This window comes from Mirounga angustirostris, unplaced genomic scaffold (genome assembly GCF_029215605.1).
Source record: "Mirounga angustirostris isolate CCGP_5_RB_7025 unplaced genomic scaffold, mMirAng1.0.hap1 SCAF_14, whole genome shotgun sequence".
Taxonomy (NCBI): Eukaryota; Metazoa; Chordata; class Mammalia; order Carnivora; family Phocidae; genus Mirounga; species Mirounga angustirostris.
The window spans coordinates 72,028,469-72,048,842 of NW_026991722.1; the positions used below are offsets into that span (position 1 = coordinate 72,028,469).

Genomic DNA, 20,374 nt, shown 5'->3' on the forward strand with positions numbered 1-20,374 from the left:
GGGAGGAGGTTATCCAGGGAGTCTGGGGAGGGGACATGGGACCTATCTAGATGTGGCTGTGGGGGAACGTGATGAGGTGAAGCTGCCTGGAGGGTCCTGGACTGGGAGATGGACCATGGGGTGGGCACGTGGGCATTTGAGACCCACCTTGACTGCTGGCTTTCAAGCAAGAGAGAGCCATTTCATTGTGCCCACTGTCATCTTTTGTGTTTTCATGGTTAATATTGTTAATGTCATTGTGTTGTTAGGGGGCAGGGCTCGTCTTGTCCGTCTCTGGACTGTCAGGCCCTTGGGGGCCCTGGCTCTTGGGATTTCCTGAGTGGCTTTGCTGCAGGGCACATTGATGGTCTCTGCCTCCCTGGTCCCAGCTGACCACCCTGCCCCCCGTTTCTGGCAGATGCCAGCTGCATGGTGCAGGCTAATATGCGTGATCCTTTGGCCATTTTTCTGAGCCTGAGTGTCATGTGCAGGTCAGCTGTACCTTGCAAAGCCTCCCACCTTCACAGAGGTTACGTGCTTTGTTGGTGCCCACACCGTTCTTGGCCCAGAGCGCACGCACACGGATAAGTATAGGTTTCAGCAGGGTGGCCTCCCTGTTAGCAATCTTGCTGGATTGTGGGATGTACAATAGGGCAATTTGTGACTGGTCCAAAAAAAAGGAAAGAAACCTTGCCGAAGAATATCGATTGATGAGTTACCGGTTGTCGTCTTAGAGAGGGAAGTCTCTAGTGACGAGCCACAGGACTCTGCCTGATTCACATTTTCATCAAAGGCTAGACTCGACACCGTTGGGGTATGTTTTCACTGTGCAGGTGGCGGAACTGGGCGTGCCCCCAACACTCTAGGAGTGGAAGAAACTGAGTCATGGGACCCAGCAGTTGCTTTTGGACTTCAGGGTTTGTGGGGGTGGGCCGTAGGAGCAGTTTCCTCGAGGCCCAGATATTTGGAGGCTGTGGTCAGGAGAATAATGGTTTCTCCCACAGTTGTCCATGGCCTGGTCCCCAGCAACGGTGAATATATTGTCACAGGGCAAAGAGCTGTGGCCCTTGGGATTCAGGCTGCTCGTCAGCCGACCTTGAGCTGGGGAAGTTAGCCTGGATAATCCTGGTGGGCTCAAACTCCTCACGAGGGTCCTTAGAAGGAGGAAGTAGGAGGTCAGAGCCAGACCGAGACTGGAAGATGCCCTGCTGCTGGCTTTGAGGACGAAGGAAGGGGCATGGAGCCAAGCACTGCAGGCAGACTCTGGAAGCTGGGAAAGGCCGGGAACGAATTCTCCTGTGGAGCCTCCAGAAGGAGCACAGCCCTGCCGACACATGGACTTCTAGCCCTGTTTTGGACTCCTGACTTCCAGAACTGCGATAATAAATTTTATGCTGTTTTAAGCCACCGAGTTTGTGGTCATTTATTATAGCAACAGGAGGAAACTCATATGTGGCCTGCATCTGCCCTGAAACCAGCAGCCAGGAGCAACGTGGTCATTTATTTATGTATTTAAAAAAAAGAGAGATCCATTTATTTACTTGAGAGAAAGAGTGCGAGCATTCGAGCAGGGAAGGGGCAGAGGGAGAGGGAGAGAATCCCAAGCAGGCTCCATGCTGAGTGCAGAGCCCGACATGGGGCTCGATCCCACGATCCCACAACCCTGAGGTCATGAGCTGACCCTGAGATCATGACCTGAGCCGAAATCAAGAGAGTCAGACGCTCAACTGACTGCACCACCCAGGCGCCCCACAGCATGGTCATTTAGATGCTGGTGCGTCCTGACTGCCCAGTGACCTTGGAGTCAGGTGACTGCTCCGAATCTTGGCCTTGACCTGGGGCTGTGGGTGAGGGACTCGGAGCCAAGAGAGGAAACTGCAAACTGTAAAGGGCCATGCTAGGGGAATAAATGAAAGACGAGAAAGATCTGGAAGCAGAGAAATGACCCTTTGGAAGCTTTGGGGAGGGGAAGGGGTGGTGTGAGGTAGGGATGTTGGTTTGTGTGTGTGTTTTCTTTTTTCTTAATTCCTTCAAATCCAGTGGGGGCACCTGGTCCCAGCGATGGCCAGAAAAATGATACGTCCCCAGCCTGTCCGCAAACCCGTGACGAGCCATGGATGATTCTTCTGGGTGGCATCTCCCAAGGGGCAGGTGTTCTAGATTCTCAGAGCAGACAGGTGATGCCACACACTGTCTCCTTCCCGACTTTATTGAGAAGAGGAAGAAAATGGCCCATACCTTGGGCCCTGAAGGCCTCTGGGCCTGTGTCCAGAAACCTGAACCCTGCAATTAAATGAAACTAGATCCTTAGGTGGGGAGAGCTTCTCCTGCCCGAAGAGGCTCCAGAGACCAGGCCCTGGGGACCTGCTGCTGGTGGATGGACTGTGTGGGGTTTAGGGGCGGGGGCAGTGGGCAGAGAAGCTGCCTCAGGGAAAGGGGAGGGGGTGGGAAAGCACCAGCCAGCCTGGGTCCAAGAGGCTGGGCTCAGGGCCACCAGCTAAGCTGAGGTGGCTGCCTTTTATTAAAACAAAAAATTGCAGGTGACTTTCCGGTCACCCGAGTCCCCTCCTTGGAGGCCTCTACTTCTCAACTAGACATGTGCTCTTCTAATCCCATGTTTTCATGCTTCACGGGCCTCTGTGTGGATCCCTGCACGGCCCGGGGCCCTGTCTCGTCTCTGGGCTGGAAGAATGCACGCGGACGTGTTTTTCTGTGGGCCCTGCTCTGCAGTTTGCTATTAAGGTGAGCCGTAGGACTCTGCCAGTTTTATAGGTCAAAAGTGGTCGAATATCGACAGCTTTTATATAATTCAAGCTAGTAATTTCCTGTCCTTGCTTAGGCGGGCGGCGGAGCGGAGTGACTACACGCAGGGATTTTGATGGCTTGCGGGTTCCCATCCCTCCCCCGCCTCCACACTGCTCATGGCCTCTTACCAGCTGTGAGGCCCCGGGCACATTATTGTCTCTCCCTGTGCCTCAGTTTCCCTATATGTAAAATGGGGATCGAAACACTAGATGTGTTTTAAAACCGGGTAGCTGTCGTCGTTATTACTATTATAATTTTTTTAAAATTAGGATTTTGCAGCATGTTGGTGCAGTTCGATCTAGTTGGTGGATTTTAACTTCTGTAGAGATAGTATTTTGTCATGGGGATATGTGACATATGATTGGTGTATTCCTCGGGATGTCACTTGAGTTGATTGTGGCGTTTGGACAGACTTTCTCCCAGTGCCTCGGGGTGCTCACGTGCGTCCCATCTCCTCCATGTGTTCCTGGGACTGGAATCTTCGGCTTGTGGCCTTTCCAGACATTGCCAGTAGGCGCTGCCCCCGGGGGGGGGGGCTGCACTGGCCGACCCTCTCTGCTTTGGGGGGTGGGATCTCCCTACGGCCAAGCCCTTGGGTGGGGTTTGCGGTTTGATGGCTGCCTTACAAAAAAGACTTTTGGTTTTTAGAAGCAGAACAAACGTGTTCTCTGTAAGTTGGAAAATTAAGAAACAAAAAGCCTGCACATAAAAAAATCCGACCACATTCCCACCCCCCGGAGAGGGAGCGTTGGCATCTTGGTGTACGTGGGTTTTGATGAAAAGGACCAGCTCTGATCACTGCTGCCCTGCAGTGACCATGGGGCGCGGGAACAGTGAAATATGGGGATTCTGCAGCCCCCACTCCAGACCCAGCAGGTCAGCATCCTCAGGGATCGCGCAGGGATTTGGCAGCTCGGGGTGGGGCTTTGCATCAGCCGGATCTGGAACCCGCCTCTGCCTTGCCGTAGCTGTGGGACATGGCTCATGGAACCTCACCCCTCAGAACCCCATGATTTCATCTCCTTGCAGGGTTTTTGTGCAGCCCTGCACACAGTAGGTGCTCCGTTGATGCTTGAAGGGATACAGTACAGTAGGGTCTCTCAACCTGGGCACTACTGACATTTGGGCCAGATAATTCTGATCTAGGGGCTGTCCTGTGCATTCGAGGGTGTTGAGCAGCATCCCTGGTCTCTGCCCACCCAGTAGATGGTCCCCCCCCGCATTGTGACAACCAGAAATGACTGCAGGACCAAACCCTGGGGGGGGGGGCACAGTCGCCCCTCCAGGACCCCTGTGGTATATGATAGGACCTCAGAGAGGACTGTCTGGAAGGCAGAGAAGCCCCAGGACAGTTTTCCTTGGAGTCTATGCCCAGCGTATAGATTTTCTTCATTCGGATGCTTTCGTTAAGTACCTACTGTGTGCTGGGAGCTGTCCTAGGTGCTAGGATTTGTCTGGGAACAAGGCAGGCAGGCGGCCCCCCCTTCTTGTTTGTCCCAGGCATAGCTGGACACTCTGCTCACTCACTCTGGCTCGGCCTTGGGATATGGTGGTGACTTAAGCCCCATTCCTGCCTTAGTCTCCCCCCCTATGAGATGGGGGCAAAGGTTGTCCTGAGGGTTGCAGGTGGACCCCATGAGGAACTCCGTCACCTTGGGCTGGCTGTTTACTTTCCAGGCCTCAATGTCCCCATCTGGAGAGCAGGTGTTTGTGGTAGCACTGACCTGGGCTGCCGTGGGGATTAGCGAGTTCTTTGCTCAGGCATACGGCACACAGTAGGTGCTTTGTGACGGTGGGCAGATGATGTGTGCATAGACTCTGAAGCCAAGTGTGCAAGCATCTGCCCTTGGGTCACTGCAGCCAGCTGGGCAGGGGGTAGGCTGTGCTGGTGGAGTGCCCACGGCATCCTCCCTGTGCCTGGCCATGCGGGTGGGGGTCTCGGTGGGCGGGAACTCAGCTGTCCTCCTCCCCAGGCCTGTAAGGAGCTGGCTCAGTGGAGATCCCTAAGGCGATTAAGTGGGTTCATTTGATCCTGAACGTGAACTTGAGCAGACGGCTTATCTCTTGGAGATGAAAGCCAGGCAGGCGATGAGCCACCTGGCCCAGGCAGGGAGTTTGGGATTTTATCCTCCACTCTTTGCCCAGCTGGGGCCTGTGCTGGGGGCTTTTGGCCCACCTGCCTCCAGCCCCCTCAGCTGCATGTTCAGACTGTGTGCTTTTGATGCTGGTCTAAGAGGGGCGGGCACATGCCACAGTGATTTATTGGACCCTTTCAATCCCATGAGCTAGCAACGATCATCACTTTCCCCGTGTGACGGGCAAGCTGTTAAGGCTCAGAGAGGTCAGCTACCTTTCCCAGGGCCACACAGCATCCTGACCTCCCCCCCCCCGCCCGCCGCCAACAGTATTTGCAGTATATATGTGGAAAATCCCCTTTTATTCTTGGGCCCTGAAATTCCTCCTTCATACAGTCTTGACTTTACACAGAATTAACAACAACAAGAAAAATCAGTGTAATACCCCAGTTGTAGTATAAAGGGAAATGGAAGGAAGATGCTGCTGGCTCCCACTCAGAATGAGTAAGTGCAGATTTGAGAGAAGTGAGCTCAGAAAGGTTTCGGTACCGGAAATATATGAAAGTGACTTAAAAAAAAAAAATAAAGGCAAGTGTTTGGATTGGTTCTGGCAGGGTTTTTTTTTTTAATGGCTGGGTCATTTGAAAATTGTGTGGGGAGGATGACTTTCGTGGCGTGGGCCTGTTTCCCCGGCTGAGTGGCCGTCGAAGGACCGCCGTGATCGCTCCTGTTTCTGGCATGTTCCAAGACCCCCTCTGCCCTCACTGCAAGAAAACGGTGACAGTAACAGCAGTCAGATGACCACTTTGTTGCAGGCCCTTTGTGCAGTCAGGGTAATGCTGGCTCACCATAATGTGCTGGGGGAGTGGGACCCCCGCCGCGGAGACCCTCTCCGCTTTCCTACCCATAGTAACGAAGCCAATGACGGCAGACCGGGCCCCCATCTGCCTTGGATGTGTGCCGTAGCCTCCCCCTGCGCCTGAATCCACTCTTGTCCCCCGGATCTGTCCTCCATGCTGCAGGCAGAGGGACCCTGTCTGAAGGAGGAGACTCTTCCGTGTCCGGCTCTGCAGGCCCTGCCTCCTCCTTGGAGGATAAAGCCAGAGGCCCCCCGGGGCCTGGGCGGCGCCTGCTGCATTCACCCCTCTCCACACCCCGGCCTTTGCACTTGCTGCCCCCTGCCTGGCACGCTCCGTTGCTGCCATTGGGCTCAGATGTCATCTTCGGGAGGGCTCCCCACTTGCTGTCTGTAGTGAGTGTGAAGCCCCTCGGGGGCTTTATTCCCCCAGGTTTTGGTGGCCTTCCCACATCAGAGGTCACTTCCCAGGCAGCAGGTGCTGTGTCCGTCTTGTCCGCTGCTGGGCCCCTGGTGTCTGGAACGGGGCCAGGTCTCCATGGGCCTGATGTGGGGGGAAGGGGAGGACGGGTGCTGGACATGGGGCCCTTGTCCCTCAGTGGCTTCCAGCCTGTCTGGAACCGGCCAGACCGGTGCCTTCTCCTTCCTGCCCGGGGAGAGAGGCTCTGAGGGGGTCAGGGTGCAGATGGGGTCAGCGGGGTGATGTTGGCCCCAGGGTTCATTTGGCAATGCTGAAGATACTTCTGGTTGTCCCACGGCGGGGCGGTGGGGGGGGGGGCGGGGGGTGCTTCAGGGGCCAGGGTTGCTGTACACATCCTACAGCGCATGGAGCAGCCCCCACAGGGAACAGTGATCCGGCCCAAAGTGCCGGAACCTGGCGTCGGGCTTCAGGAGCTCAGCATCCAGGCTGTGCTCTGGGCGGGGGAGGGCCGGGCAGACCTAGGTCCCCTTTCCGTGCTGGATCCACATTACCGTGGCCCAGAGTGTGCCCCCGAGCAGGGTGACTGGGCATCCCAGAGTTGCTCGTCGTTTCTGTTCCCAGCGCGGGGCAGCCGTCAGCTTGCATCGGTGACGTGTCCCCACACCTGCGGGGTTCCCACAGCCTGGCTGCTGTAGCTTCTCCCCGCCGCCCCCCCGGGGCTGAGAGCCAGTTGGAGGCACTGGGAACGCAGTTGCTGCGGTGGGAGCTCCCCCTGAAAGCATCCCTCCCAGTGCCCTTCTTTACCGATGGCGAGGCTGAGGCCCAGCGCCCGTGAGGAATTGGCCCTGGGTTACACAGCACAGCAGGGCCTGGACCAGGGAGGCCCGAGGCCCCCGAGGGAGGGGACAGCAGCCCTGGGGCTCCCACCGTCCCCTCCCTCTGGCTAGCGGGCTCCTCCCACTGACCAGATTCCATATCCCCTACTGTCATTTCGCTTACTTATTTTATAATTTGATGGATTTTTTTTTTTAAGATTTTATTTATTTATTTGAGAGAGAGAGAATGAGAGAGAGCGAGTACATGAGAGGGGGGAGGGTCAGAGGGAGAAGCAGACTCCCTGCCGAGCAGGGAGCCCGATGCGGGACTCGATCCCGGGACTCCAGGATCATGACCTGAGCCGAAGGCAGTCGCTTAACCAACTGAGCCACCCAGGCGCCCTATAATTTGATGGATTTTTAAATCTTTTATGTCTATGTGTGTGTATGTATGTACCTTGTCATGTTGCGTTTCTGTATTATTTATAACACTTATTTTTCTTATTTTAAAACCGTATTATTGATTTAGTCATACGATGAATACTAGTCAGTCAGAAACAGGAATGAAGCACTGGTACATTTATAATGCGGACAAACCTTGCAAACACGATGTGGAGTGAGAGGATCCAGACACAGAAGGCCACACGGTGTGTGACTCTGTTGATAAGAAATGTCCCGAACAAGCAAACTTGTAGAGGCGGGGTGCAGATGAGTGGTTGCTGAAGTGGGGGGCTGGGGGCATGGTGGAGGGGGGTGACTGCCTGTGGGCAGGGGGCTCCCTTCCCTCTCAGGTCCAGGAGATGTTCTGGAACTAGGTGGGGGTTGTGGTTGCACAACGCTGAATGTCATCGGTGCCGCTGAGTTATTCACTTTATTTATTTTTAAAGATTTTATTTATTTATTTGAGAGAGGGAGATAATGAGCGGGGGGGGGGGGGGGGAAGGCAGAGGGAGAAGCAGGCTCGCCGCTGAGCAGGGAGCCTGATATGGGGCTCGATCCCAGGAGCTTGGGATCATGACCTGAGCCGAAGGCAGACTCTTCACCGACTGAGCCCCCCAGGCGCCCCTGAGTTGTTCACTTTATAATGGTTAATTTTATGTTACGTGAATTTCACCACATTAGAAAACCAGTCTGGGAACTGAAACAGACATGTATTTGTTGAGCTCTTACTGTATGCTAGGCACCATGTGCATTTGCTTACGGAGTCTCTAAGTCAGCCCCAGGAGGTGAGAGTTTCTACCTCACAGGCCAGGGGCAGGCGCAGAGATGTTAAGCAGCCTGCCCAGGATGACACAGCCAGAAAGCAGTGGAGCCTGGGGCTGGGTCTGACGTCCCCACGTCTGGGGCCTGTCTCGGCTGAGCCCAGCCAGGAAAGTGGTAGAGGTCTGTGCGGGGGTCGGGCTAGCCTGCCTGCCTGCCCTCCCTCCAGCTGTGAACACCCCTGAGGGGCAGTGCTTTGCTGGGGCTGAGGGGCCCTGGGGAGCCCTGGGTTGGGGTGCACGTGGGTGGGATCCAGCAGCTCCGGGGCCGGTGTGCACCTTCTTGGGCCCTGAGAGGGACCCCAGGCACAGTGGCTGTTCTTTGTCCCCACCCCCACCGCGGCTACAGAAGCAGGAACTTTCCAGCACAGCGTTGGGTGCTGTGATTCAGCGTGGCTCACTCTGGGGAGCACGGGGGGGCCCCCCTGGGCTGTTTTCAGTTTCCGCTGAGTTTCTCGGTCTGACTCAGTGTTGCCCCTGGCCCCAATGACCTGGGCTTCTGAACACCTGCTGAGCTGAGCTGCTCATGGGAGCCGTCAGAAAGAACCAAGTTTGAGGCCGTCCCTCGCTGGCTTCCTTGGGCCTCGGTTTTCCCATCTGTGTAGTGGGGGCATGGAAGGAGGTGTTTATTGATGTTTCTCACATCGATCAGTGGATGTGAGGGGCCGCACAGGTCTGGGTATGTGTGGAGGGATTTGGTGCAGAAACAAGAGGTTAAAAGCCAGTAGAGGCTCTCGGGGGAGGCCCGCGCCCTGTACCCACCTCACCCATCCTCTCCATGGCAGACCTGGGTGGAGGGTGTGTGTGTCAGGGCCCTTCTGTTCTCCAGGACGACCAGCTGCCAAGCCCAGTGGGTGAATTAGTGGTGGCCCCTGAGCCTGCATCTCCCACCGGGTCCTGCTGTAGAGGCTGGGACGGAATCCTGTGCTCTGTGTCTTCTCATCCCGGCCGGGCTCCGGCGCTGAGGGTGGGTGTCCGAGGTGCTGGAGGAGTTGACTGACGTCTGAGTAGGATTGGGGGCTGAGCTCTGGTCCCTGGGGAGGCCCAATGGCAAGCTTGCCCTGAGCCCCTGACCTGAGCTTGAACGGTGTGACCTGCTGGCCTACAGAGTAGTCCTGGCCTCATCCCTGCTTTATAGATGGGGAAACTGAGGTTTGCAGAAGCAAGGTGACTTCCTCAGGCTTTTCAGAATGGCAGGGCTGGAGTCTGAGCCTCAGCCAGCCTGTTTTTCGCTGCTCTGGTTATTATTGTTTTGTAGCTGAGGAAACAGCCTCGGAGAAGTTGAGCCACGAGCATGGAGTCGTCCAGCTAGAACCTGGGGTGAATCCAGGTGTCAGGCCAGGCCCCGGGCTTCAGGGACTCTGGGTATGGGCTCCCTTGCTGGGCCTTATTGTCCTGTCTGTGCAGTGAACACTGCCTCAAGGATTGTGTGGTCCCTCCTGGTGCACAGGTCACGGAGGCTGGGGCCAGGACTGTTGTCCAGCATGCAGGCCAGTGGGGAGCATGCAGAGGGAGGCCCGGAGAGGGTGTGGGACGGCGGGACTGAGGACAGAGGGAGGAAGAGTGCAAGGACCCTGATCATTCTCAGGACCACGTCAGCGGGAACCGTCCTGCCTGCCATGGGTTGCTGGATTCCCTGGAATATCCCCTGGGCCCCGGGTGACAAATCTCTTTCACCGTCTCTTGACCTGGACAATTAATTGCTGTGGCGATCGATGGCTCTATGACACCCCTGCTCTCCCAGGCAGCCCCCAGCCCCTCCCTGCAGCCACTAATGGCCCAGACCCCGCTCCAGGGTGGGGGGAACCTGGGGCCAGAGGCAGGGAAGGCTCTGCAGCGGTTTTTCTTCCAGCTGACCATCAGGATCCAGTGGCAGACAGCCTCTCTGGGGGGAACCCAGCTGCTAACATCTTGGGGTGCTTGCTTTGTGCTCTCGAAGGGGCAGAGACTGCATTATCTATACAACGAGGGGGTCACTGAAGGGCATCCAGAGGCTTCTGGAAGTTTCCACCCCATGCAGAGAGCCTGCTCTCTTGTCTCCTGCCCCACAGGGGGCTTCTGGGCTGGGGTATCCAGCAGAGGTAATGTTATGTGGTTATAGTGGATGCCTGCATGCAAATCTCAGCTGTGGGAAGCCTGGGGGAGCTTTCTTGCCTGGCTGCCTCATTGCCCCCATCTGTAAAATGGGGAGGGCCATAGGGTGGTTGTAAGGATTAACCAGTTACTAGGCACAGAGGGCTGAGCAGTGTGCCTGGCACCGTGAAGCCCTCAGAAGGGGAGCTCCAGGTCCCTGTGGGCTGTCAGTGCTGCTGGTGGACAGACAGATGGATGGACAGACGGCTTCTCCACACTGGCGCCTCCACAGGCCTGGAGGAAAGCCCCTGGCCCTCCCGGTCTGGTCTGCGCCGCCTGCCCTGCCTTGGCCTGTGCTTGGCCGGGAGCCAGGCTGCCGAAGCCACATGCCTGGGCCCCCGCCTGCCCCCCCTTCCCTCCAGAAACAGTCGATATTCCGGCTCCTTCCTGGCGTCTGATTTCTCCATTTGGTTGCTGTCCCCAAAGATGGCCCCACATCCTGAGCGAGGAGATGGGCAGGAGGTTTCAGAGAAGCGTGTTTGGGGCCAAATTGGGGGTGTCGAGGGTACAGGATGGGGTGGCTGAGCATATGCCCAGGTTCCAATCTCCCCCCCCTCCCCCTGCCCCTCGAAGTCTGTGCAATCTCGTGGGGCTGCCGAACCTCTCTGGGCCTCGGTTTCTCCATCTTGGAAATGAGGTCAGGATCATGCCCCCCCTTGCCGGGCTGTGAAGATGGCCCAGAGCCTGGCAGCAGGTGTCTGCCGAGGGGGTGTTGCCGTGAGGGCGACCAGTGTGGTGGTTTGCCTGACGCTGGTGCGGGCCTCTCTTGAGAGCCCAGACAGATGGACTTGGGGGCCGGGGGTGTGCAGGGCCACATCAGGGCTGCTCCTCCCTTCTCTCCCTGACCGTGTGCCCCTCTTGCATGGACCTTGGGGCCCCTTGAATGGGGCTGTGTCCCCTACCATTGGATGGGCTCTGTCCCCCTTTGGACGGAGCCATGCGTCCCCCTCTGTGGGGCCCCCACCGCTCCTCCTCTTTGTCCTACCCAAGGCCCTGTCCACGTCCACCCACACCCCCTGGCCTGGCTGTGGCCGCCAGTGTCCTGGCAGGAGGGCCCCGTCTGGCGCGCGTGTGCCCCTGCCTCCTGTCGCTTGCAGTGTTTGCTGGCTGCCGCAGGCCGCTGGGGAATCAGAGACCTGGACAACTCGCGGTGATTGCCTCTCTGCAGCTCCTAGAAGAGCCGCCGCGGGCCGGCACGCCCCAGCTGTCACTTGAGAAGGAAAATGAAATGTCCCAGTGGCTTCTAAATGGAAGGGCCGCAGAGCCTGCCTCCCACTCCGGCCGTCTGGGCTGCTGGCCACCACAGCGGTGGGGACGGCCCACCCCGGGCCCCTGTTCACCTGATGCGACGAGATGTGCCAGGTGGCCCGGGTGGCTCCCCTAGGTCTTCCTCTGTGCCTCCTCCCACCCCAGAAGGCCTCAGGGCCCTGGCCTGGTGCCTGAAGCCCCCAGATCCAATCTGCGGGGACCGCTTCTGGAGGTCATGCTTGCCCCGTGGGGGCCAGCGCCCGCCTCGTTGATGGCCTCTGCAGAGCTGTCCGGCACGGCTCCCACTGCTGGCTGTTGGGGACCATATGGAGGCTCGCATGGGCACCCCTTCCCTTTCCTCGGAGGGCCAGGCCCCACGGTGGTCCCCGGGCTCTGGGCGATTCTGTAGAACTTGCCCCGTGCTTGCTGAGGGGCTTGGAGATGGGAAGGCGGGGGCTGCAGGCGGAGCATCTCCCCCCGAGCACTGGCCCTGAGGGTCCCGCCTGGTCCCAGCCCTGCCTGCAGCTGCCCTGGGCAGGCGGCGATGCCTGGGGGCCGGGATGCTGCCGGTGCGTCGTCGCCCCTGCTCCTTGTAGGGTCCCAGTCTGTGTGTCTGTCCTGACCGCGGGGACCACGGGGGACGTGGCAGCCGGCCGTGAGGTCCCTTCTTGGAGTCTCAGTCTGTCCATCGGGGAGCCGGGCAGCAGCAGCTCTAGAGAGAGGCTGCAGGAAGGATTAAGTTGGATCCGTGCTGCCTGGCCCAGAGTCTGAGCGAACACAGGGACGGGTTGCCCCTGACCGTGACATCCCTGATGCTCAGCCCCGGTGCAGGGGTTAAGACTGCCGGGGCTCCCATCCTGACTTCTCCACTCTCCGACTCAACCTCCCTGGGTCTCTGTTTTCTCATCAGTAAAGAACCCGCTGGAAGGGTTGTTGGGAGTTTAGTAAGTAAAGGCTCGGCCTGGGGCTGCCACTGAGTAGCTGAGCGTTAGTTATGAGCACTGCTATTATTAGTTGTTGGTTTTGTGGCTGCTGTCAGGTTGAATGTTGCAGGAGTGAGGGCTGCCTGGAGGAAGAGGGCTTGTACGCATGGTGGGATTCTGGTGGGTGTGGGAGGTGCAAGGTGGGGGGCGGGGTTTGTATGTCGGGGGAGGGGATTGGTGGAAGACAGAAGGCAGACCCAGGGCCCCACTGTGTGCGTAGCCCCGTGATGCACCCACTGTGTGCTGGCCGCTGGGTTGGGTCTGTTGTGAGCTGGTTGGGCCCACTGTGTGCCAGGCCCTCTCTCAGCCCTACCATCAGCTGCACCCCATGGTGTTGACTCAACTGTGTGTGTGCCCCTCCTGTGTACCCAGCTTCTTCTGCTCTGAGCCTCGCCTTGCTGGTCCCACTCTGCATCTGGCTTTGAGTAGAGACTTGTGGCCTCAGGGAGGGATGGATCAGCTCCGTTCCTGGGGGACTCAGGGTCTTCTGGGGGTGGCCAGACAGAGCCTTTGGGCGGAGTGGCAGCAAGGGCCAGAACATGCCTGGACTGTCCAGAAAGGCTTACTCGTTGGGGGCAGGGGGAGGGGAGATGGCATGACAGAGCTGGGCTTTGAGGAATGTGTAGGAGATCTCTGGAGAGACCACTTGCTATCATCTGTACCAGGACAAGCTGCGGGCACAGGGGCACAGACCTGTCCACTGTGGGCCTCAGTCTGCCTCACTGTGAAATGAGCACATTAGGGAGAAATTTGCTGGCATCCTAGGAGAGTCAAGGAAGCGTCCAGTTCTAGCCCTTGTTCCATAAGTTTCCAGCTGAGACCCTTGGGACAGGGGTCCCGTCTCCCTTTCCCTGTTTCTCTTGGAGGACTGCTCTGAGTCCCCAAGCAGGGGGACACGGTGAAAGTGCTTGCTGTGACGGTAAGTCTTTTGACCACTGATGCTATGCTGTGGGCTGTTCTGTGTTGGCTGATTCAGCGGGCACCGCACCGTACAGGGGGGTGGGGACACTGTGCCCACCCCTCGGGTTACAGATGGGGCACAGGGAGACGAGTGGCTTGAGCAGGACTGGAACTCGAGCTGCCTCCGGCCCCACCTCGCCCATTGTCTGTGGGCACCGTGGGTGCTCTGTCAACACCTGTTCTCTCTCCTGCACCTCGAAAATGTGCCTTCCGGGGCCCTGACCACGGTGCTGCCCCTGCAGGGCAGGCCGGGAGGAGGCTGGGTTGGGAGAGAGGATTTGTTCCGTGTGTTCACGGGTGGGTGCTTGTAGCCTCCTGCTTCGGAAGCAGGTGGGGGTAAAGGCCTGGCGTCACACCACGGCCTCGAGGGGCCAGCAGGGTTGGGGGCTTGCCCCTGGGTGGCCACGGTGGGGCCTGGTGGGAAAAGCCCGGAGGTGTTGGAGTCCAGCCAGCGATGCTTACCTGGCCCAGAGGCTGAGCCCTTAGGCTCTGACTTTAAGAGAGACTCCAGTGCAGGAGGAGGCCCGAGACTGGGCCTGGGCAGGAGGTCGCTACCTCCAAGAAGCCCTCGGGGATTGACCTAGACCTGTCCTCACCAGCCCTGCCTCACACTGTTCCTACTCAGTTTTGTGTTAGATCACATTGTGCCGCTCCAGCCCTGTGGCCTTGCCCTGGGGATAAAACCCAGGAGCCCTCTCCCTCCGGCTTTCCACCTCCTGGCCCTTCTGACTGCTTCCAGTTTGGCTGGTTCCCACTTCTAGGCCTTTGCATTTGCTGTGCCCTCCTCCTGGAGTGCCCTTCCTGCTTATCTCTGCAGGGCCAGCTGCTCCTAGACCTACAGCCCGGTCTCCGGTGTCACCTCCTGGGGAGACCATCCCTGCCCCGCCCCCCACACCCTTCATTGCAGGTTCTCTCTGGTTTATGCCCGTCACTGCTCTTTGAAGTCACCCTGTTCATTTACTGATGCGCCTGTGGGGGGTGTGGGTGTGGGTGGGCGTGCCCGTGTCCCCTGGAGCCCGGGGCGTTTGTGTTCATGGCTGCATCCCTGTGCAGGGGCTTTGTCAAGCTTGTGACTGGCTGGAGGGTGACGGTGTCCTGGTCGAAGTGAAACAGCCACCTTGGGGTTTGAATTCGGCTGGCTCTGTCCTCTCTGGGCTCTGTGGCCTTGGGCAGATGGACACGTTGGGCCAGCCTCTGTGGCGGGGGTGATCTGGACGGGCTTCCCAGAGGAGGAAAAGGTGGTGCTTGTGCTCCTTCTGGGAGGGCAGAGGAGGAGAGCGAGGGTGCATTTGGCAGAGGCCTGAAGGGGCTTGTTGCGGGGTTGGGGGGACGAATCTCAGCCCACGGGCCTTGGGGTTCACTGGCGTCCTTGAGCTGGAGTTGCAGTGGGTTTGGGAGAAGGAGCCCTCCTCGGATCTGCTTTGCCGGGAAACAAATCTGGTCAGCCCCTGGGAGAAGAGGAGGACAGGAAGGGGCTGGAACTCAGCATCTGTGGCCTGGGCCAGCCCAGGGCGGCCAGGGGAGCGGAGGAGGAAGGGCGCCCAGTCCCCCCACGTGCTCAGTGAGTGAAGCCTTCACGGATGTGAGCGAGCTCGAGGTGCCCTTGAGCAGGGACCAGGGTGAGAGCACGTGAGGGGATGAGGCTGTGAGCCAGTGTGCGCACGGGCGTGAACTAGTGTGTCAGCATGGCTGAGGGGCGTGGAGCATGGCTGGGCCCCCGAGGCTGTTGGGCAGAGGACCCAGGGCACAGGGAGGTCCTGGGGACATGCAGCTCTGTCCAGGGAGGTGCGAGCCCCGTCCATGCTGGGGGAACTCGAGCAACGGCCTCCCCGGCTGCCCTGCCTCGTGTTCTGGCTCCCAAGACCCAAAGGGTGTGATCCTGTGTTCAGATCGCAGCTCTTTCACTTTCTGGTGGTGTGACCTTGGGTGAATTACCTCCACTCTCTGAGCCTCAGCTGCCTGGGCTGGAAAGCAGAGGTCCTGGGGGGTCATGAGGATTACACGAGTGCCCGTGAGAAGCTGTTGGAACACAGACAGGGTGCAGGGGGCTCTGTTTCTCTTCTCCCTCCCCTACCCAGAGCTGACCAGGGCTCCCTGACCCCGGTCCAAGCTGGCCACCCAGCTCCCTCCCTCCCTGCCTGCCTGGTGGGTTCTCCTTGCGGGGTGCTCCGTCCCATCCACTTATCCGGCCTCTGCCCGGGACCCTCCTGGGCTGGTGCCAGAGCCTCCCCTTGGTCCCCGGCTTCCACCCTCCACTGCTCGGCTGCAATGCTCTCTCCAAATCCCAGTGGGCGCCTGTTCCTTCTGGGCATGCAGAACCCTCCTGAGGGTCTCACCGCTCTGGGAGTAAAGCTGCTGCCTGCCGGGCTCTTTGTGACCAGCCGTGTCTCCCTGAGTTCGCACGTGTGGCTCTAAGTTCCTTGCTACCTCAGGCCTTAGTCCTCTGTTCTCTGCTCCCACCTGCCCCCCTACCCCTGTGTCCTCTCCTGGGAAGCCCGGGTGAATTCTCTAGGCTGGGAACTGCTCTCTGGACTTGCGTGTTGCTCAGTCATTGCTGGGAGATGGCCCGTATCCCCCCCCTGGGCCGTGTCACCCTGGGGCGGGCCGGGCTGGTCCTGACCCCCTGCTGCCGGGTGCTGTGTGTCTGGGGATTGCAGAGGAACTGGCTGGGGCTGGGAGAAGCTGCACAGAAGATGGGGTCTGAGCCCCCAGCTGTGGCCTGGGGAGAGCGCCCACTGGGCCTGACCCTGCCCGAGCCCTTTACGGGGCTTTTGGGAACCCAGTTCTGTATGGCTATGGGGACGTGCCTGGGCCCTCCGTGTTCCCAGCCTTCCCGCGGGGGGCCTGTCTCTGGAGCCTCTGTAGATGGCAGGACCAAAGGCCAAGCCTGGGGGCATCGTAATGAAAAAAACCTCAACAACAAAAAAGAAGGGGATGAAAAGATAGGGTGGGGTTGTCCCCCTTGAGCCACCCTCAGCTGCCCCTTTTAGGGCTCTTTGGGATCTGAAGCTCCTGGAGCTTCGCCACCAGCCCGTGGGTAGGGGTAATGGTAGCGCCCGGCGGTAACTGAGCACTTGTGGTGTGCAAGCATTTTACATCCACTCTGAGGCCCTTGCATTTACCACCGTCCCCACTTCAGAGATGGGGATACTGAGGCTCGGGAGGCGAAGCGACTCATCCAAGGGTGCACAGCTAGGAAGGGCAGAGTCCCTATTTGAACCCAGGGAGCCTGGCTGCGGAGCCCGAACCCTGCATGGAGCTGTCCCCAGCGCTGTGAGAGCGGGCGTCCCTGCTTGCACGGGTGGAGAAGGGGGTCCTGGAAGGCCCACTGGATATTGAGATGTCGGCGTATGAGCCTGCCATGGAGACATCGTGGGGAGTGGGCCCATTTTCTGGATGGGAAGTCTGAGCTCAGAGCTTGCTGGGGGCTTGCCCAAGGTCACAGCTGTTAGGGGGACCAGAGCCAGCTTTCTGGACTCTCTGCCCAGTGCTCTGCCCACTGTACTATTTCTTTACATTTTTTTTGTGTGTGTGTAAAAGCTAACACAATAACACAAAAACACATGGGTGCAGATGAATGAATAATTATAAAGTGGACACACCATGTCGCCCCCCGCCTTGGCCCCCGGGGTGATCAGCATCCTGGCTTTTTGTAGGAATCTCCTTTCTGTTCTGGGGTGACCACCTCTGTGGGCTTCTCTACACGTGAGAGTTGAGTTTTGCCTTTCCCAGAATCGTGTGCATGGAATGAGGGCGCGTGGAGCCCCGTGCAGCCCTTTGAGCCTGGTGTCGGTGCTCGGCACAAGAGCCCAAGGTCCCTGCCCCTGATTGTGTGCACCCCTACTTTGTTACTGGGGATGAGCGGTATTCTGGGGTGCACCTGTTGGTGGACGGCTGGATTGTTCTCAGTTTTTTTGTGAGCTGTGGATTCATTTTTCTTGCGGAATGGCCCAGGGGTGGGATTGCTGGATGCCGTGGTCACGAGACACTTGGTGTCTGTCTGTCTTTAATCTTAGCCTCCCAGGTGGGTGTGCGGTGGCCCCTGATGGCTGTAACTTGCGCTTTCCCTATGATGAGTGAAATCGAGCACTTTTTCATGTTCTCACGGGCCATTTGTATATTGACTTTTGTGAAGTGCCGTCAAGTCTTTGGTCCGTTTTTCTGTTGGGTTGACTGGCTCTCTCCTATTTCTTTGCGGGTGTCCTTTATATATTCCGGACACGAGTTTCCACCTGACTGTTTCTGACTTGAATGGTGATGCGGAAATTCTTGAGTGACAATAGCAGGTGCGCTCCTTCAGGGGTCCCCCCGCGTGTTCACAGGGCCCTCTGGGAAATTCATGGGGGGGTTCACAGTGACACTGTGATCTGGGCCCCCAGCTCCTTGGTGGCCCTGCTGATTGTAACCACACAGCCCAGGTTGGAGTCCCAGCTCTGTGACTTCCTGGCGGGGGTCTGACGGGGGGGGGTGGGCAGGAGACTTTGATCCTCTGAGCCTCAGTGTCCCTCTCTGTCACTTGTGGTAGAGTGCCCGCCTCGCCAGGCTGTGGCGGGGAAGTGCTTGGCCTAACGCATCCAGCGCCCCAGGCACAGACCAGTGGGCCGCGCCATCCCTACCCACACATTGACGTGGCCATGCCATACTTAGCTCATGTGTGGAGGCTGCTGACTTTTTACTAACGAGACTCGTATTTTCCTCCTGCAGGACTCCCGGGCTCTTTGAGGACTCGGCGTTGCTGGAGGCCGTTTCTGGTAGGTTCATGGCTGTCCCCACTCTCTGTCTCCAGCAGATTCAGCTTGCTGGGACCTTCTCATGGGCGGGGGCGGGAATTTCTGGGGAAACCAGACTCCTCCTGCTGGATGGGGTTGGGGGCCCAGTGTGACCTGGTGTGGTGGGATCTGGTGCCCCAGAGTTGCTTGGGGGACTTGGGGGCCCCTGGGGATGGGATATGATGCCCGAGAGAAGGGGCGGTCCTTGACAGTGTGGGTGTGGGATGGTGGGGCTCATGGGCACGTTGCTTCTGTGGTGTGAAGGTGGCCGCAGGCATGGGGAGGAAGAGGCCTGTGGAAAGACCCACGTGTTGGGATGGCGGGTGCTGGAGGATGTTCTCAGGCTGGACCCCTGTGTGCCGCCGTGGCCGTGGTACCAGTGGGAGACAGCAGACCCATGTTCCAAACCTGGCAGTGCCGCGCTCGTGCTGGGCGCCCAGGGCAACTCCCTGCACCTCCCTCTGCCTCCACTTCCCGACCTGTAAACTGGGGGCCCCACCAGTGTCCCCTCGTAGTGTGTCAGTGACGACGAAAGGAGCTTAGAACAGAGCCTGGCATGGTCGGAGCAGGTGCTCAACAAGCTGATGTCACAGCTAGTCCTTTCCCTGTGTGGGTCTCACAGCAACACCTCCCCCCCCCAAACGGGCTGCCATCCTCGTTTTACAAACAAGGAAACTGAGGTACAGGTGGGTTACCTGTCCTGAGTCTCAGCTGGAAACTAAGACCTGGGACTTGAACCCTTTGTTGACCCTCCCAGGGAACCTGGCAGATTCTTCCCCAACATGCGCATTTGGCAGCAAGCAGACTAAGGCCTAAATTGGGCAGGTCTATGCCCACTACCCGCCCTCCACCTGGTACATTGGACGGCGGGGCCTCTCCCACACCAGGGGGACTGGGGAGGGGTCAAATGGGGACAGGCAGGGTTTGGAATGTCAAGGGAGAGGGAAGGCGGTCCAGGAACGGGTCATGCATGGTGGACAAAAGCTTGGAGCTGGGAATTCGGACATTGGCCTGGCTGGTGCACAGTGTCTTTTGTATTACACTGATTTTTAACTAGGAGTGGCACAGTGCTCCTGAGCCAGGATTCTGGGGCCTGGCTGCCTGCGTGCAGGTCTCTCTTGGCCACTTTTAATCTGCGTGACTCCGGGCAAGGCCCTTTGCCACCCTGTGCCTCAATTTTCCCATCTATAAAATGGGGATGCATCCATATCTCCCTGCCCACCGACCCCCGGCCCCCAAGGATTGGTGATGAGTGGATTGTTGCCAAGATTTCTGTGTTTTTGTAGTTTTTTTAAGCAGCTGGGAGACTTGTCGCAGAGGGAGCTGAATCCACGGCCCCTTCTCCCTGTGCCTGGTCCCCATCCCTGGAGTCATGGGGCTTGGTTTGGGGAGGACATCCTGCTGACCCAGACCTGGCAAAGACTAAGGCCAGGTCCTGGGAGACCCTGGTGGGCATGACAGGGACACTCCCTTCCCCTCCCCGAGAGTTGGAAGATTTGGAGACCTAGTGGAGGATGCCTCCCAGAGGGGTTGTGGGGAGGGGGTCCTGGGTCATGAGGTGAGCACCCAGCCCCAGCCCATGCCCTGGAGGAAGGAGTGTCAGTCGGAGTGGCCTCCTAGAATTGGCAGCTAGCCTGGCTCCGTGGCTCCGTGGCTCCGTGGCTCCGTGGCACTGAGCACGGGTCCGCCTGCTGAGGCTCCAGAGATGGGGCATGGGCTTCTGTAAGCATGTGGTGCTTAGCAGGTGGTAAGTGCTTGTTCACTGTTCCCTTGTCTTTCTTTAACTCTTACTGACAGAGGTGTTCTTTTGGGAGGTGAGGAGGGAGCGTCAGCCGGGCCTGGTCCCTAAGGAGGGTCTGAGGGAGGCTGAGCGGCCGGCAGAGCGCCCAGCCTGACTGGCAGCTTCCATGGCAGGGCTGAGATCAGGCACTCTGGGCTCCCAAGCACCTCTCAGCTTTGTCCCCCCCCAAGTCAGAGCCATACTGGGTGTAGGTGGGGACCTGGGAGGGACAGCTGGGGTCCCCTGTGCAGCCCCATTCTGCATAGGGGTAAACTGAGGCTGAGAGGCAGT

The 20,374-nt window shown here is 58.5% G+C and overlaps 1 protein-coding gene across 26 annotated transcripts in view; it reads left to right on the forward strand.

Annotated features, from left to right (window-relative positions):
* Window positions 1-20,374, forward strand: part of NCOR2 (nuclear receptor corepressor 2) — a 213,348-nt gene that overhangs the window by 11,654 nt on the left and 181,320 nt on the right. For all 26 annotated transcript variants that reach the window (XM_064578226.1, XM_054510566.2, XM_054510568.2 and 23 more), the window contains exon 2: window positions 18,239-18,285. The gene's annotated coding sequence lies outside the window, so the exon portion shown is untranslated. The remainder of the gene's footprint in view (window positions 1-18,238; window positions 18,286-20,374) is intronic.